Source organism: Microcaecilia unicolor, unplaced genomic scaffold, assembly GCF_901765095.1.
Source record: "Microcaecilia unicolor unplaced genomic scaffold, aMicUni1.1, whole genome shotgun sequence".
Classification (NCBI taxonomy): Eukaryota; Metazoa; Chordata; class Amphibia; order Gymnophiona; family Siphonopidae; genus Microcaecilia; species Microcaecilia unicolor.
Window position 1 is genome coordinate 290,989 of NW_021963593.1, and position 19,529 is coordinate 310,517.

A 19,529-nucleotide genomic window follows, 5' to 3' on the forward strand; every position below is an offset into this window, starting at 1 on the left:
AAATGCTGGCTCCTCCCACGACCAAATGCCTTGGATTTCGTCGGGTTGGAGATCGCCGGTATTTTTTTCCATTATCACTGAAAAACAAACCCGGCCATCTCAAACCCGGCGAAAACCAAGCCATTTGGCCGGGCTAAACTGTATTATCGAAAAAAAAATGGTCAGCCATCTTTTATGATAATACGGTTCCGGCCAGCTGTTTCTTAGAAACCTTTCATATTCAAAACTTCATTACTTACAAAACAATTTTCAACTTGAAATTCCAATAGTGGACACAAACCCCGGGCAGGTTCGCGTCTAGAATCCTCCCTCTCTCAATTCAGAGCGTGTGACGTCAAGACACAACGTTCCATTTAAATTCCCATCCGAGCCCCTCGATTGGCTCGTTCAAATAATTTGAATTGAGAGAGGGAGGATTCTAGACACGAACCAATCTCTGTCTTCCTCCGGTTTCTTCCTCCAGTGAGGGTGGAGTGACTCTTCCAGTATATATAGATCACAGTTCGCAGATCCAGAGCAGAATCTGAAGACTGAGACAAGAGAGAAAGACTTCCTGAGCTAGATCATGGAGGGAGCTGTCACTTTTCTGCTGATCACCCTGACACTTTCCAGCCTCCCAGGTATAGTCACCTCTTAAAAGTGGATAAAATCTGAAAAAATCAAGAACTGTAGGACTTTGTACAGGCGACCCTCAGGGGGAGGAATGCTGGCTTCGGCCTAACCCCTGGTAAGCCTTTCCTCAGCTGAGAGGTGCCCAGCTCTACCACCAGCTGCCTTTCAGGTGCTATGGAGGACTTGCAGCTCATCTGCATATCCTTATAGCCTTCTCCGGGGTGACACCCAGGTCCACTCCGATCCACTCAGAGCCTCCGCTCTAGGTGCCGCGCGCGTTTTTTCTCTTTACATCTAATCTTCTTCCCAGTTGCTAAAGTACCTCAGTCATTTATGGCCCCTATTCACATTCTCTTCCTAGCCCTGTCCCTTCCTAATCTTTTCCCTCACCCCCTACCTCTCTCCGCTACAGGAACTCACTGCCCATCCATCGACTTCATCACCTCACCTTCTCTCCTACCCTCTTCCTCTCTCTTGGCTTTTAATCTACGTCTCTTTCTTCCCTCCATTTTACCTTCCCCATTCCACCTAAATACCTCTCGCCTTCGACGCCTTCGTGGTCACACCTCTCCTACTCTCCTCCGCTCTCTTTTACTCCTTCTCTTACTCTCAGCCGGTGACATCAATCCCAATCCTGGCCCTCCTCACCAACTATTATCCCAACTCTACAGATCTCACCACGACCTCTCTAACCTCATCTCTATTCCTCTACTCCCCTCCTCTTCTCTGCCCTTCTCTTGCGCCCTATGGAATGCCCGCTCTATCTGTAACAAACTCCCCTATATCCAGCACCTCTTTATCTCACGTCACCTCCATCTGCTCGCCATAACAGAAACCTGGCTCTGCCCTGATGACACTGCTTCAGTTGCAGCCCTCTGCCATGGCGGTTATCTTTTTTCACATACTCCTCGCCCTGCTGGTCGTGGGGGCGGTGTTGGACTAATTCTCTCTCCCTCCTCCAGATTTCAACCCCTTCTTCCACCTCAATCTCACTGTTTTTCCTCCTTTGAAGTCCACTCTATCCGCCTTTTCTCTCCTCTGCCTCTTCGAATAGCGGTCATTTATCGTCCCCCTGATAAGTCCCTTTCATCCTTTCTCAGTGACTTTGATGCCTGGCTTGCCTTCTTCCATTATCCTTCCTTCCCCTCTCTCATCCTTGGTAACTTTAATATTCCTGCTAATGATCCTTCTAACTCTTATATTTCCAAGTTACTCGCTTTAACATCCTCCTTTAATCTCCAACTATGCTCCACCTCCCCCACACATCAAAATGGTCAAAGTCTTGATCTTTATCTTCTCCTCTAACTGTTCACCCTCTAGTTTCCTTGCCTCTGATCTTCCCCTCTCTGATCACCATCTTATAACTTTCACACTTAAATCTCCTCCCTCCCATTATCTAGGAATCTTCATGGTATTGACCCTTCATCTCTATCCTCCCATGTTTCAAACCTCTTCTCGACTGTGGCACCATCCACGTCTGTCAACGAGGCTGTTTCTTCTTACAACAATATTCTATCATCTGCCTTAGACACTCTTGCACCTTTGATGACCCGCCCTATAAGGCGTACAAAACCCCAACCTTGGCTGACTTCTAATATCCGCTACCTACGTTCCTGTACCCGCTCTGCCGAACGCCTCTGGCGGAAATCTCGGGCCCTTGCTGATTTCTTACACTTTAAGTTCATGCTGACCTCCTTCCAATCTGCTCTTTTTCGCGACAAACAGGATTATTATATCCAACTGACTAACTCTCTTGGCTCTAACCCTCGACTTCTCTTCACCACATTGAACTCTCTCCTCAAGGTGCCCCCTCCCCTAACTCCCCCTTCATTATCTCCTCAGACCCTTGCTGAATTCTTTCACGACAAGGTTCAAAAGATAAACCTTGAATTCTCTACCTCGCCACCTCTCCCTCCACTAGTCCGTTCCCCTCTCTCTCCTTCCCCTCATTCCCTTTCCTCCTTTCCTGAAGTTACTATAGAAGAAACTACACTTCTCCTTTCTTCCTCAAAATGTACCACCTGTTCCTCTGATCCCATTCCCACCCACCTTCTTAATACCATCTCTCCTGCTCTTATTCCTTTTATCTGTCACATTCTCAACCTCTCACTTTCCACTGCGACTGTCCCTGCTGCCTTTAAACATGCTGTGGTCACACCTCTCCTTAAGAAGCCTTCACTCGACCCTACTTGTCCCTCTAATTACCGACCCATCTCCCTCCTTCCATTTCTCTCCAAATTACTAGAACGTGCTGTTCACCGCCGCTGCCTTGATTTTCTCTCCTCACATGCTATTCTCGACCCACTACAATCTGGTTTTCGCCCTCTCCACTCAACCGAAACTGCACTTACTAAAGTCTCCAATGACCTATTACTGGCTAAATCCAGAGGTCAATATTCAATCCTCATTCTTCTTGATCTTTCCGCTGCTTTTGACACTGTCGATCACAGCATACTTCTCGATACCCTGTCCTCACTTGGATTCCAGGGCTCTGTCCTTTCCTGGTTCTCTTCCTACCTCTCCCTCCGCACCTTTAGTGTTCACTCTGGTGGATCCTCTTCTACTTCTATCCCTCTCCCTGTCGGCGTACCTCAGGGTTCTGTTCTTGGTCCCCTCCTCTTTTCTATCTACACTTCTTCCCTTGGTTCATTAATCTCATCTCATGGCTTTTCCTACCATCTCCCAAATGACTCCCAAACCTACCTTTCTACCCCTGATATCTCACCTTGCATCCAAACCAAAGTTTCAGCGTGCTTGTCTGACATTGCTGTCTGGATGTCTCAATGCCACCTGAAATTAAACATGACCAAAACCGAGCTTCTCATTTTCCCCCCCAAACCCACCTTCCCACTCCCCCCGTTTTCTATTTCTGTTGATGGCTCTCTCATTCTCCCTGTCTCCTCAGCTCGAAACCTTGGGGGTCATCTTTGACTCTTCTCTCTCCTTCTCTGCTCATATCCAGCAGACCACCAAGACCTGTCATTTCTTTCTTTACAACATCCGTAAAATCCGCCCCTTTCTTTCCGAGCACTCTACCAAAACCCTCATCCACACCCTTGTCACCTCTCGCTTAGACTACTGCAATCTGCTTCATGCTGGCCTCCCACTTAGTCACCTCTCCCCTCTCCAATTGGTTCAAAACTCTGCTTCCCGTCTCGTCTTCCGCCAGGGTCGCTTTACTCATACTACCCCTCTCCTCAAGACCCTTCACTGGCTCCCTATCCGTTTTCGCATCCTGTTCAAACTTCTTCTACTAACCTATAAATGTACTCACTCTGCTACTCCCCAGTATCTCTCCACACTCGTCCATCCCTACACCCCTTCCCGTGCACTCCGCTCCATGGATAAATCCTTCTTATCTGTTCCCTTCTCCACTACTGCCAACTCCAGACCTCGTGCCTTTTGTCTCGCTGCACCTTACGCCTGGAATAAACTTCCTGAGCCCCTACGTCTTGCCCCATCCTTGGCCACCTTTAAATCTAGACTGAAAGCCCACCTCTTTAACATTGCTTTTGACTCGTAACCACTTGTAACCACTCGCCTCCACCTACCCTCCTCTCCTCCTTCCTGTACACATTATTTGATTTGATTTGCTTACTTTATTTTTGTCTATTAGATTGTAAGCTCTTTGAGCAGGGACTGTCTTTCTTCTATGTTTGTGGAGCACTGCGTACGCCTTGTAGCGCTATAGAAATGCTAAATAGTAGTAGTAGTAGAAGGATCTCTGTATAGAGGAAAGGTTATCAGAGCAATGTGTTGATTCCGATTTCTCTCTTCTCTTTCATAAGATGTGGATTAGATCAAAGTTCAATCAAATCCACTATTGGTTTTATAGTCCTCATCATAGATCTAGTCTTTCTCTTTCTATCAGTTCTGAGATGGGCAACCAGACATGCAGTCAGTACTGAAGATATAGTTTCCACACAGAATGAAAAAAAGACAAATAATATTTTGTATTTTTTTCTACATCACTTTCTAAATAATTCCTAACATTCTACAGTTAGGAGTAATTTTATCCCTATGCATCATTATGTAGTTGGTTAGTTAACAGTTCTTCAAAAGTACTGTATAGTGTGCGTTAAATCAGTGTAATGTGTACTTACCTATGGGTTCCTACACAGGAAACTGATTAATGTATGTTAAAAGGCTGCATGTGTTGTATTTTATTTTATTAACAACATATGAACTAATCAGAAAAAAACATCAAAACATGTGAAAGAGCCCAAACAAACTGAATGCACACTGACAAATTGTAGAGATGAAATAAGACATAAGTACAAAAGTGATACCATACTGGCTTACCAAAGGTCCATCAAGCCCAGCATCCTGTTTCCAACAGTGGCCAGTCCAGGTCACAAAGTACCTGGCAAGATCCCAAAACAGTACAATATATTTTATGCTGCTTATCCTAGAAATAAGCAGTGGATTTCCCCCAAGTCCATTTAAATAATGATCTATGGGCTTCCTATAGGAAGACATCCAAACATTTCTAAAACCTTGCTAAGCTAACTGCTGTTATTACATTCCAGAGTTTAATTACACGTTGAGTGAAGAAATGTTTTGTTTGATTTGTTTTAAATTTACTGATTCGTTTTAAATTTGTAGCTTTATTGTGTGCCCCCTAGTCCAGTATTTTTTTGGAAAGAGTAAACAAGTGATTCACATCTACCCATTCCACTCCACTCATTATTTTATAGACCTCGAAGAGTTCTAGCCGCTTTAGCCTTTCCTCTTAGGGAAGTCATTCCAACCCCTTTATCAGGGCCGGTCCAACAGTAGTAAGCGAGGTAAGCATGGCAGGAGGGCGCCAACCTCTGGAGGGCGCCGCCGCACCATGCTTACCATCGCCGGTTACCTCAGCTCCCGGACCCCGACACCAGCCCTGCCTTCAGTTTCCTGCTCCGGTATTTAAACGAAGGTATTAATGAGTAAACATTAGCGAGCGGGCGGGGGATGGAACCGATCGTTGGAGGCGGGGATTGATGTGCGTGCGCTCCTATGGGGCATGGAGTTCAGAGATTGACGTGTCCGTGGCCCTATAGAATGCGGCAGCCAAAGAGGCGTCGGATCGGGTGCTTGAGGGCTGCGGTAGTTGCGCTATGGGCGTTGCGAGCTTGAGCGCGGTTCTTCTGTTGTAATACTTTAGGAAGAGAGGTGGAGACTGTCAAAGTTGTACCTTTCAATGTTATTCAAGCAGATATTGATATTTAAATATTTTTAATTATTTTTATTCTTTCCTTCTTTTTAGGTTTGGAGAGTTTGAATGACCGTGCAGTGACTCCCGAGGTAGATATACATTTAGATAACCCCATACGTCTAAGGACTCCTCTGATACTAAATTTCCCCATCTTCACACCCCCAACACTCTAATTATTACTCACTCCACATTCTCAAACCCTCCCAGGCACCATCTATGTGAGGATTCCTATGACTTTTGACTCTTCTTTTTATTCTTTACAGATTTTTTGTCTAGACTTGATGTTGGGCAATTTATGTGTACCTGGGTAAGATTATAAGAATATTTTGAACATAAGAACATAAGCATTGCTGTACTGGGACAGACTGAAGGTCCATCAAGACCAGTATCCTGTGGCCAATCCAAGTCACAAGCACTTGGCAAGATCCCAGAAGAGCAAAACAGATTTTATTCTGCTTATCTTAGAATATGCTTTGGATTTTCCGAGGTCCATCTTAATAATGGCTTATGGATTCTTCTTTTTGGAAATGATCCAAAACCTTTTTAAAACCCTGCTAAGCTAACTGCTTTTACCAATTTCTCTAGAAACAAATTCCAGAGTTACACAAATTACACATTGAGTGAAGAAATATTTTCTCTGATTCTTTGTAAATGTACTACTTAGTAGCTATATTGCATGCCCCCTAGTCCTGATATTTTTGGAAAGAGTAAACAAGCAATTCACCTCTACCCATTCCACTCCACTCATTTTATAGACTTGTATCATATCTCCCCTCAGAATTCATAAGTTCACGAAGTTCACGAAGACCTCTAAATGTGACTTTTCCCTGGAAATCTTGGACAATAATTGTAGAGTATGTACCACTAGAAAGTAAGTACATCTGTCAGACACTTCTATTGTCCCTACCCTAACCTCTTTCTTGATTCTGTTTCTTCACCACCCTTTCTCTCCTTTCTTCTCTGCAGCTTTATCCCTTCCAATTATCTCTCCTCTCTACTCACCTCTTCTCTCATCTCTCTGCAATCTCCCACTTCAGCCCCCTTATCCAATCCTCAGGTCTGCAGTTATCTTCCCTTTCTCCCAGACCCCACATCAGATCCGACTAACTTCCACTCCTGCATGAATCAGACCCTCTACCTCCCTCTCTGTCCCCCTCAGTCCAGCATCTCCTTTTCTTAACACTCCCTCATTGTCTGCCCTTCTCATCGCAGATCCTCTGTGTGTCTCTGACAGGGTCAGCAGTGAAAAGTACAGTGTTGTGCTGCCAGGTCTCACCTTTAAGTGCACGGCAAGTTTCCTCTCAGGTCCTGCCCACAAGGCAACAGGAAGTATGCATCCATGACCGGTCTTAGCAATTGGGGGGCCCTATGCAGACCCCTACCAGCGCCCACCACCATAAGCTATTATCAGAGTGTAAAAGGAGGCTCAAAGCTCTCGGAACCCCACCTCTACCCATATTTTGATGTGCATCCATCACATTTCAGTAGAGAGTGGCATACAGCAGCAGCGATTTTCATATCCCATCAGCTGCTGAGCCCAGAGTCTCTTCATTGCTGCATCCTACCCTTGCAGAAACAGGAAGTGGCATCAAAAGGTAATGTAGGTGCACATTAAGGTATGGAGTAGGAAGGTGTTCCGAGACAGGAGGACAGAAGTAGCAGAGATGCAAGGCCCCTAGGAGCATGGGGCCCTGTGTGACCACCCCTGTCGCCCCTGACTAAGACCGGCCCTGTATGAGTCAGATGGAACGGGACTCAGAAGAGACTTGTCATACACTTGAATGAGATATCATGTGGCATGGTACTGTTCTTTTCAGCACTGACGCTTTCAGAGCAACAAGGAGAGGAGTGTGGTAGCCGTGTTAGTCCACTCTTAAGGTTATCAATAGAAATCAAACAAAATAAAACATGGAAAAGAAAATAAGATGATACCTTTTTTATTGGACATAACTTAATACATTTCTTGATTAGCTTTCGAAGGTTGCCCTTCTTCGTCAGATCGGAAATAAGCAAATGTGCTAGCTGACAGTGTATATAAGTGAAAAACATTCAAGCATTGCTATGACAGTCTGACAGGGTGGGAGGATGGGGGTGGGTAGGAAGTATGCATGGGGACATCAAAGTATATCATTGGTATTCTAACAGGGTGGGTGTGGACAGGTGAGGGGAGGGTGATCAACAGAGACATACAGCTTTATGGTTTATAATGGGCTAGGAACCCCAGGTCCTTGTTAAGTCCTTTCTGTTGGGTGTTAAAATATTCAATCATTCTGACTTCAAAGGTCTTACGTTCTTGTATGGTTTTAAAGTTACCTTTGAGGATTCTCACTGTGAAGTCACTGGTGCAGTGTCCTGGTCTTGTAAAATGTTGCCCAACAGGCGTGGGATGGGAGAGACAGACTGCAGGGGAGGGGATGGGAGGTAGAGGGGGGGGGGATGATTGACCATGGGGAATTAGGGGAGGATTATGGCAAAGAGGTATTCTGTTTTACAATGCTTGAGGGGGTAATGCTCCCCTTACCTGCCACACCATGCAAATGTGTCCACCCCTTCAGAAAAAAAAAAATGCAGAACTCAGGGATGTGAATTTGTGACTTAATGAGGAAGGCAGATATGGACATTGGCAGACTGAGTAGGGATTCGGCTACTAGGCAGCTGGTGGGGCATCTGCAAGTGTGATTAGATGCCTGGGGAAATTGAGACAAGTTGTAGAAGAGTGGGGCAGGGCTTGGAAGGTTTACAGTCTCAGAAAAACCTTCCTTGCTTGACAAAGTAGTTGGCAGTGGAGGGACTGTGTGTTGCTGCCACTGAGGTGATACCAGGATCTGAATAATGTTTTTTTAGTAAGCTGTAAGAGGAAACATTCTCCCCTGTATAGACTCCAGAACAGGCAAAATATTCTTGATAACGACAACTCACTTGTCTCATCTTCAGTCCCAAATTTATCACAGAAATCCAAAATATCAAAACTTATCTTGTCATAATTATTTTAAAATTCATACTTCACATATCTTAAAGCTTGTTGATTATATATTTTGGACTTGAGCCAACATGACATGTTTTGCAAAGCTGCGTCAGGGCCCATCATTGTTATTGCACAAAACATTCCTAATTTTGGCCCCATGTTTTGTCATCGGCGAGGGTTGGTGTGTGTTCTGTGTACAAACCTCAATCTCTGTGTCTTATATTTACAGACCTAAACATGAGAGGCGATTATCACTTATAGAAGCTCTGTTTTGTTGTTGTGAAATGCATATGGGAGAATCTTCTAGTCTACCATGAGAGAAAATGTGAGTATTGAGCTCTGTAGAAAGAAAATAATTCAGGGTATCACTGGACCTGCACCTGTGCCTCTCAGGCAGAGTTTTGGAGCTGAAATGGGTGGGTGGGATGGAAATGGGGTTACCAGTGAGGGGGATTAAACCTCAGGGAGCAACACCTGAATGAAGGTTCCTGACACCACAGCCCAAAGGAGGCTAAATCTAACTGAGATGGAAACCCAGGGAAGCAGGAAAAGGACACCAGACCAAAAGAATGTGAATTAGTATAACTCCATTACCATATTAGTATGTACATGAAAATCACACAGTCCTGCTTAGTTCTCTCAGATAAATGAAATTAATAAATTCCATTGTGTATCAATCTCACACTGACACAAGTGTAGTGACACCAAGTCCCTCTAACACAAGACGGTCACTGAAAAACGTAGAGTGTGAATTTCATCTGCTGTGACCATATTACAGTGAGATATAGAGGGGCATAATCGAACATGGGCGCCCATCTATAAGGGCGACTATCTCTTGGGGCAAACAAAGGAAAGGGCGGAACAGACCGTATTATCGAAAATGATGGGCACCCATCTTTGGTTTCGATAATATGGTCCACGCCGGCCAAATTCCAACATTTAGATCGCTCTTACAGATACGCTGGCCAAATACAACATTTAGGTATATCTTCAAGATGGGTGGACTCGGTTTTCGCCGATAATGGAAACAGAGAGCGGCCATCTCAAAAACGACCAAATCCAAGGCATTTGGTTGTGGGAGGGGCTAGAATTTGTAGTGCACTGGTCCCCCCCTGACATGCCAGGACAGTAACCGGACACCCAAGGGGGCACTACAATGAACTTCCTCCCAGGTACATAGCTCCCTTACCTTGTGTGCTCAGCCCCCTCCCAAAACAAATCCCCCCCAAAATCCACACCCCACAACTGTACACCACTACTACCATAGCCCTAAGGGGTGAAGGGGGGCACCTACATGTGGGTACATTGGGTTTTGTGGGGGTTTGGAGGGCTCAACATTTACCACCACAAGTGTAAGAGGTGGGGGGGATGGGCCTGAGTCCGCCTGCCTGAGGTGCACTGCACCCCCTAAAACTGCTCCAGGGACCTGCATACTGCTGCGATGGACCTGGGTATGACATTTGATACTGGCATAGAGGCTGGCAAAAAAAGTTTCTAAAGTTTTTGTTTTAGGGTGGGAGGGGGTTAGTGACCACTGGGGTAGTCAGGGAAGATGATCACCGATTCTCTTCAGTGGTCATCTAATCAGTTTGGGCACTTTTTTGATGCTTGGTCGTGTACAAAAATGGATCAAGTGATGGTCACCCAAGTGCTCGACAAGGCCGCCCTTCTTTTTTCCATTATCGGCCTAGGGCAGAACCATGAGAGACTCCTGTTGTGACAACAGACCATCCTTAAAAACTCTAAATAACTGGTCAGATAGAAGAGAACAGAACCAACACACTACCCTGAATACCTAAGGAATACAACATGTTAAGCAATATTTATGATGTCAAAGATGAAATAGGACGATAGCTCTCCACATGAGTAAGATTCAGAACACTCCCTTCAATAAAGGATAAACTGAAGCCCTTTTTAGAGTCACAGGACCAGTGGCGTACCAAGGGGTGGGGGTGGGGGCGGTCTGCCCTGGGTGCACGCCGCTGGGAGGGGGTGCCGCGCGGCGGTCAGCTTCGTTCGTTTCCATGCTCCCTCTGCCCCAGAACAGGAATTAACCTGTTCCGGGGCAGAGGGAGCATGGAAACGAATGAAGCTGACCGGTGCGTGGCACCCCACCCCAGCGGCGTGCACCCGGGGGGGGGGTTCTTTTGCCGGGGTGGGGGATGTCCATTCGCCGGGGGGGGTTCGCACTACACCGGGGGGGGGGGGGGGCGGGGCGCATCGGCGATCTGCCCCAGGTGTCAGCCCCCCCTAGGAACGCCACTGCACAGGACTTATTCATGAGGGCGGTCATCGGATCTAATAGGTCATATTTCAAAAATTAATAAAGTTGTCACTCTTCAAAATGTTCTCTACTGTGACTTGAGACTCCTCTGAGGGCTTTTTACTGGGACTGTAGCCAAGTTTGTTTTAATAACTCCTGTTTTGAGCTCTGTGACTCTACTTAGCTGAGGACATATCAGGAACTCCTTCCACTGTTCTGAGTTTCAGGGTCTAGGTAGGAGTGTTTGTGCTCTATATGATGTTGTGAGGTGGGGGCAAGATATTCCCCCTGGTTCTGCTAATGCTGTCTCACCTCTCTCTCCTCCTCTAGTGAACCGGACTTGTACTTGATTTTGGACCAGCCTCACTGTTGAAATTCAGAAGAGTCTTTCTCCCGCTTGAGGACACCACCCCTGTACCCTCTACTCCCACAGCCCTCCAGGGACTCCTGGTGACATTACTGGAGCTCTGGTTACTTTCTATTAGAGTAAATAAAACCTTTGCAGCATCATTCAGTGATTGTCTTATTGTTGTCTATATACAATGAGGTTAATATTTGTAGCAAGTATCTCAGACTGACAGGACTGAGGAATACCCCAGAGGCTGTACATAAACAATCTCCACTTCATTCTCAAGCATCTTCCACCCTTCTTCACAGAGGGTATAGTTGTGAAAATCCTTACCCTCTCTTTTATGGTGAAACCCTTTGGGCAGTGGTTAAGCCCAATATTTCTCCTCTCTCTGACTGTGGGTATGAAACTGGTTTCTACTTTTAAATTACTTGCTAATATATTACCGGGTCTGCAGCCTGGATTTTAAAGGGTAGAATCATGGACTATATATCCCACAATGCTTTAGGGTTTAAATTCCGAACCAGGATTGGCCAAATGTCTCCCTCCTGGAACTAGGTAACTTGGCAGCTCTGCATTAGAGGTTCCCTATAAAGTGTTTCCAGTGGTTTCTGAGGATTCATTTCTCTGCTCCTCAAGGAAACAACTTTATCCCTTGTTCGAAGAGAGCAGCCTACTTCTGTGCAATCTGGAAGACGTTGTAAGTGGTTAGGCCACAGGGTCTTTACTTGCCTTATTTTTTTCTCTGTGTCAGTGCTTCTTACTGCCACGATCCTGAGGTTTGGGGATGCCCTTCTTCTCCCTACTCCAAAGAGTCCCGTCCAGTGATCATAACTACCTTTGCTTCAACGCAATGGGGCTGTGAACAGAGTAAGGTTGCTCTTGCCTCAAAAGTATACCACAAATATCCCCAGTAAATTGCAGGGACAGGATAGAATGACTCAGGTTTTGGGAAAGGATGAACATTGCCAACTTTTGTTGCCAGATTGGTAGGGGATGAGTTCGGTGATGCTGTAAGGGGGATGCACTTTGCCATCAGGGATTTAGGTTGTGATCAGTTGAGTTGGGGGTGATTTGCAGAAAGCTGAAAAAATCTATAAACAACCCACAGGAAATTAAACAAAATGAAATATTTTTGCCTGCACAACCCTATCTCTCAATCCTCTGTGGTTCTAGATTACCCAGTGCTACATTTTCCCTTTTAGAACTGGTTGGTGGATAAGTCCCTGGCTGGATTCTGTCTTTTGTTGCATTAAGGTATTTACACTCAACAGCTCCAGCTTTGGCCAAAATTCCTCATGACAGACTCCTGTGAAAAAAGTCAAGGGATAGGAGGCAATGTTCTCTTATGGATTAAGATCTGGTTAATGAATGGAAAATGAATATAGGGTTGGGGGCCATTTTTCTCAACTGAGAAGGGTGAATAGTGGAATGCAACCCACCCACAAAAAAGGACATACATTGCACATTATAACTCACAAACTTTCATCAGAACATATCTTCACAATCACAATGTCAGGTTCTCAGGTTCAGAGCCCGCGGGTCTGGGCTCTGGAGCAAATGTGAGCCCTTGGGCTGCTGCCGAGGAGCGGCAGCAGCAGGCCAAACCCCCCAACCAACACTGGGCAAGCACACCGGCACTGGCAAGGACTGCAAGCACCACCCAGCGAGCCGGAACACAAGGACTGAAATCCCCGGACTGGAGGACATAGGACCGGAACACTGGACTGGCACACACCGGACCGGAACACACACCGGACCGGAACACACTGGACTGGAGCACACCAGACTGGAGCACACTGGACTGGTCCGTACAGCTTCACCTGCACTTAGCCACTGCCCCCCCCAAGGGTTGAGCCCTTGGGTTCGAGTGGCCGGCAGGGACCACTACTACTACTACTTAACATTTCAAGAGCGCTACTAGAGTTTCGCAGCGCTGTACAGAATAACATAAATTGACATAAAGGACAGTCCCTGCTCCAAGGAGCTTACAATCTAAAGGGCGAAATGTCAAGTAGGGGCAGTCCAGGTTTCCTGAATAGAGGTATGATGGTTAGGTGCCAAAGGCGACATTGAAGAGGTGGGTTTTGAGCAAGGTTTTGAAGATGGGCAGGGAGGGGGCCTGGCGTATGGGCTCAGGGAGATTATTCCAGGCATGGGGGTGAGGCGAGGCAGAAAGGGCAGAGCCTGGAGTTGGCGGTGGTGGAGAAGGGTACTGACAGGAGGGATTTGTCTTGAGAACGGAGGTTACGGGTAGGAATGTAAGGGGAGATGAGGGTAGAGGGGTTGGGAGGGGCTGTAGATCGAGTGCATTTGTAGGTTAAAAGGAGAAGCTTAAACTGTATGCGGTACCTGATCGGAAGCCAGTGAAGTGACTTGAGGAGAGGGGTGATATGAGTGTACCGGTTCAGGCGGAAGATAAGACGTGCAGCAGAGTTTTGAATGGACTGAAGGAGGGATAGGTGGCAAATTGGGAGGCCAGTGAGGAGTAGGTTGCAGTAGTCAAGGCGAGAGGTAATGAGAGAATGGATGAGAGTTCGGGTGGTTTGCTCAGACAGGAAGGGGTGAATTTTGCTGATGTTATAGAGGAAGAAGCGACAGGTCTTGGCTATCTGCTGGCTATGCGCAGAGAAGGAGAGGGAGGATAACATGAATTTATAATGAATGAAATCGGTGTGGGTGCGAGATTTCCTCCAGAAGCGTTCAGCCGATCGGGCGCAGGAGCGAAGGTATCGGGTGCAAGGGGTCAGCCAGGGCTGGGGATTAGTACGCCTCATGGGACGGGAGATGGACAGTGCAAGGGCATCGAGAGCAGAGGAGAGGGTGGCATTGTATGTGGAAACAGCCTTGTCGACAGGCTCGGAGGACATGATAGAAGGGAGGAGATCAGAGATAGTAGAGGATAAGGTGGGAGGGTCGACTGCCTGGAGATTCCTAAAAGTAGTGGTTAGTATTGGGCGGGACTGAGGGGGAGGGTGATGAAGTGTGAAGGTGATCAGGTGATGGTCAGAGAGAGGAAGAGCAGAGGCGCAGAAATTGGAGGGTGAGCAGGTAGAAGAGAGGACGAGGTCAAGACAGTGGCCAGATCGGTGAGTGGGGGTGGTGGAGCTCAGTAGGAGGTTGAAGGAGGAGGTTAGAGTGAGGAATTGAGAAGCGTACGAGTCGGAAGGGTTATCAGTGTGTATGTTAAAATCACCAAGAATGAGGGATGGGGATGAGGGCTCAAGAAAAACGGAGAGCCAGGCATCGAAGTCGGTAAGGAAGGAAGGGAGGGACTTATCAGGGGGGCGGTAAATGACTGCAACTCTGAGTGGCAGCGGGTAGAATAGACCGATGGTGGACTTCAAAGGATGAGAAACAGTGAGACTGTGGTAGGAGGAGAGGTTGAAAACTGCAAGAGGGCGAAAGTAGTAGCCCGACACCGTCACCACGGCCAGCTGGGCGGAGAGAATGTGAGAAAAGATAACCACCGTGGCATAGGGCCGCGACTGAGGCAGAGCTGTCAGGGGTGAGCCAGGTTTCAGTTAGGGCGAGCAGGTGGAGGGAATGGGAGATGAAGAGATCATGGGTGAAGGAAAGTTTGTTGCAGACCGAGCGGGCATTCCACAGGGCACACGAGAAGGGGAGGGAGGAGGGGGGAGGATGGGAATAGAGATGAGATTGGAGATATCGCGGAAACATTTGCATGGATGAAGCGAGGACGAGGACAGGTGTGGGGGATCTGGGTTGGGATTGATGTCTCCCGCGGATAGCAGGAGAAGGAGCAAGAGAGTGCAGAGGAGGGTGGGGGAGGTAGTGCGAAGAAGGTGGCGGAGACGGGGTGCGCTTAGGAGGAATGGGGAGGGGTTCATGGCAGGAATGAGGTGTTGAAGGTTGAGAGCTAGGAAGGAGGAGGAGGACAGTAGGGATGGTGAAGTGGGGGACGGGGTGGGTAGGGTATTGGAGTAGTGAGCAGGACGGGAGAGGACATTGATTGGCAGTGGGTTTGTGCGGTATGCGGCGGTGGGAGGGGGAAAAGGTTGGGGAGGGATAGTGCAAGGAAGAAAATGTGTATGGGGGCCATAAGTAGTGACTGGGTGTTTACGGGTGCAGATGTAATGACAGAGGTAGGTAGTTATGCAGGCTGGGAGGCAGGCTGTAGTTGATGGGCCGACGAGCGGTTGAGAGGCAGACAAGCAGGCAGTTTGGTTGATTGGTTAGCAGGCAGACATGAGGAGGTGATAGGCCAGCAGGCAGGCAGGAGCAGGTGACTGGCTAGCAGGCAGGTTGATTGGCAAGCAGGCAGGCAGGCGGGAGCAGGTGAGTGCGGTGGAGAGTACATCAGCAGGACTGGAACAAGCTGGAATGGTTTGGAGCAGAGTAGTGCAGAGCAGCAAGATTGGAGCAGGCTGGAATAAGCAGGATCAGGCGGACTGGAACACGCTGGAGCAGATGGACTGGAACAAGCAGGGAGAAGCTGGATCAGGCGGACTGGAGCACGTTGGAGCAGATTGTTAATATATGGCCTAGCTTTAAGGCTACCACTGGAATAGTGATGGCCAAAGCTATGCAGCCTAGAACAACTGAAAAAAATACTGACTAGGCCAAACAGCAAGCAAGTGAATTAATATTTGAGAATCTGAAAAAAGCAGGTCTGAACAATGAGTCCTGCCACAAATTGGTACAACTTTTAAATCAAATATAGCACCTGTAATGAAAGATCAGATGAATAAAATGGAGCTTATTAGTTTTGGTATACAATGATACAGAGGTAATACAGAGTTCATGAGATGGTATGAAAGGTATGAAAAGTATGAAAAGTATTGCAGCCGGAAGATGTGAAACTGTTATCTCAACGCTTCCCAAAACAAGTTGATAATTAGCAGTAGCTGAGAACGGAAGGAGGTGGGCACATCCGACAGCAGACCGCATGGGAAAGTATGATCTCAGAAAGTGAGAAAGATTAGGAGCAAGGTTTCTCACCATTCACTTCTATGGAGAGGTTTGTGTATAAAAGAGGGGAGATTTTGGCTTAGTTTGAGAGTCTTCTCCGAAGCTTCTGTCAGACGGCGAAGCCCTGTGCGGCTGAAACCAGAATCTGATGTCTGTATTTGTATCAACTTGAAGACTTGTGTTTGGGTAAGAAATAAAATGTATCTATCTATCTAAACCTATCTCTGTCTTTATTTTTATTGATTCTATCTTCTCTTTACCTTACATTTAGCCTACAAGGTAGATCATATACAAGTGACACTCAGTCTTTGCAGAAACTTAGACAGATGTTTAATAAGATTTATGTGGGAACATAAATGGCCCAGAGTATATCTAGATCCAGAAAAAAAAACAGAAAGCAGTAATTATGGGAATTAGTTTTCAATTACAGCTCCTAATGCCACCCCCTTATGATTGGGTGACAATGGAGGTCAGAGAAACTATACAGAACCTGATATATGAAATAAGTACCTTTAGTCCCCCGTGTGACGGAGTCAGAAAGAGGTCTATAAAAAGAGGTAATTAAAAACAGTGGTGACCCCGAACGCTGACAGTACTCGCTATCCTTTTGAACGCAAGAGGGGATACTTAATTTTGTGCGTTCAAAGGTTCTATGTTTTCTTTCTCTTATCTTTCCTTGCTGTTATTCCTTCATTTTGTTCCTCTTCCTTTTTCTCCTTCTCCCTATCACGGACACTGCCCACTTTAGGGGTATTGGGCACTATTGTTCTGTCCAATTTTCTTGTTCTTACCCCTGTCTTTTATCTACTCTTCTATTTTTCTGTCTCCTTTCTTTGTTCTTTGCAGGTTCCCTTCTTTAGCGCTAAACTTGCACACTTTTTCTGACCCCTATCTTACATACTCTTCTATCTTCTTGCTGTCTTCATGCCCTGTGCTGAACTAACACACCTGCTTCCCTAAATTTCTTCTATCCTGTCCGTCTCTTTGATTTGCGTGATGTGCGCAAGAGTGTGCTTGTTGTGTGAATGGTGCATAACAACGAATCCAGGCGACTGCGATTTGGGTTTTGCTGTAAGCTTATTTCAATGTTCAAAATCTTTGGATTGGTCTTTATGCTAGCAATTCTCGCTTAACAATCCTTAGAGATTGCGCATTTTCTGCTTCCAATCCCACCCTGTGTTCTGTCTTAATCCCTCCTTTTCAAATCCCTGTCCCCTTGTTCTCACTATGTATTCTGTTCTTTCTTCTTCTGTCGACCTTATTTTCCTCCCCAATCCCTTTTCCTGTTCTCCTTCATCCTAACTTCTTCTGCCTACCTCTTCCTATTAGTCCCCTGGGTCTAATCCTGCTCTTTCTCTTCTGTATGTTCCCGTATCGGGGGAATTTCCTTTACTCTAGGAGAACAGCACGCTTTAAGATTGCTCTCCCTTAAAATCCTTCTGGTTTCTCGGTTCTTATAATCACTCTTCAAAACTGACAGACAGCCCCCACCTTTTCACATCTGCTATTGCCTTCACTCTGTGTGTGCGACAGTTATCCACGAGATTCTTTTTACGTCTCGGGACTGTCCCTCCTCATTTTTTTTCCTATTGGAAACAGTAATTACGGTGTTCAGCTTTGTAGCTGCTTACCGTCGTCCAACTGCTGTTTTCCTCTTATCTAATCAGTTCCTTCAGTCTTCTGAACTATGCTTTCTCTCTAACCACTCAGCCCACAGCCCCCCCTTCCTGTCCACACTTTTCTCGACTCTTTTTCATAGTGCAGCATGAATAACTGCGTAGTATCTCTTATTCCGTTCTTTTTCCTTTTGCATCTTTGTGTGTGTCTTTGCACTCTGTCTGAATGGTATTTTGTGTGAACTATCCTGTCCGTCTCTGCTTTTCTTATTTCTCATTTCCACCTGTCAAAATCTTTATTATTTACTGCGTGGTTCAACTGATTGCTCTTTTTCACAGCTGCTCAGTTCTGTGCTCTCACCCCACCCCCATAGAATTCCTTCCTCCACAACATTTTTCGGCCACAATACTCCTCCCTGCCCTCCTCTCTGATGCTCTACCGACTCCTACACCATATGTCTGTGGTCCGTGTAAAATTTATAAGGCTGTGACCCGCACGGTACCAATTGGGGTAACTTGATACACCTTACATACACCTTTTTGGCTTCTTGTGCAAACCAGAAATCATTTTTTTATTATTATTTTTGATTTCCTAGAAAACTTTTCTTTTTCCTTCTCAGTCCCATGTGGTGTCGAGTTTGATTCTCTTTCCGGAACAAAGCTTATTACATTACTAGTAACTGTCATATTTGATATATACTCCCTCGTGGGCTTTCGAATCTGCCTTTGTAAATCCTATTTAAACTGCCCGAAGAGGTGTAAGTTCTAAACCCCTTTTCTCACATATTTTTAATATCCTTATCCAGGCTTCCGTAACTGCCATTTCTTTCTGTAGCTTTTAAAGGGTTTTCCCTAACAAGTGCTGTAGTGTCACTATCATCAAGGACATGAGATCTGGGAAGCTTGCCCACTTAGCTGCCTTATCAGTCCAGCACTGCTTCGGCAGAGGAGGCTCTACAGTTCACTTTTAAAAGCTCAGAAAGTGATTTTTCTTCTCCCCCTTTTCCGTTCGTTTTTGTCCCTGTTTCTATGCTGAAGTGGTACAACAGTCTTTTACACAGGTATCTTTCAACTCCGGTTTTCCCCTCAAAATTGGTTCCTTAAGCAGGCACCATAATTGTAAAATGACTTATCTTTTCATGCCTCATGCTGCCAAGTCCGTGTAAGTGCACTTCTGAGCATGTAAGAATGTACGGATGTATTTCTTGGCTTTCACTGGATCTAGTCTTACTCTGCATTCTCACTTTATCAGGGCATACTTTTTTCTCCCTTTTGTGTCATTTTATTAGGACGTTATCTCCACTCCCCCAATATTCACTGCTCATACTGCTTTGACTTTTGGGTGTTGCTCTCTATTTCATTCCATCTCCCTTAAACAAAGGCTTTCTCATTCTGTCTCTGAGTCATGATTTTAACCCCGAGACAGGTTTCTTTATTTTGTGTGCTGCAAGTGACAGCTTGATAGACCTTATGGTGCTACACCATGTGCTTACAAAGTATTAAAAGGGTATCTTTCCCTTCAAACATACAATTACTGGACTTTCACCTTTAAAAACCGGCTTTCTCCTTCTTTGTCCTAGTGGCCCCCTTCCCAT

The 19,529-nt window shown here is 46.1% G+C and overlaps 2 long non-coding RNA genes across 2 annotated transcripts; both read left to right on the forward strand.

Annotated features, from left to right (window-relative positions):
• The first annotated feature begins 538 nt into the window (after window positions 1-538).
• LOC115459489 lies at window positions 539-6,099 on the forward strand. Its single transcript, XR_003940282.1, has 3 exons — window positions 539-620; window positions 5,861-5,898; window positions 6,073-6,099. It is a non-coding gene; the product is annotated as an uncharacterized LOC115459489 (long non-coding RNA).
• Window positions 6,100-9,032: 2,933 nt separating this feature from the next.
• LOC115459490 lies at window positions 9,033-11,551 on the forward strand. Its single transcript, XR_003940283.1, has 2 exons — window positions 9,033-9,099; window positions 11,368-11,551. It is a non-coding gene; the product is annotated as an uncharacterized LOC115459490 (long non-coding RNA).
• Window positions 11,552-19,529: the final 7,978 nt, after the last annotated feature.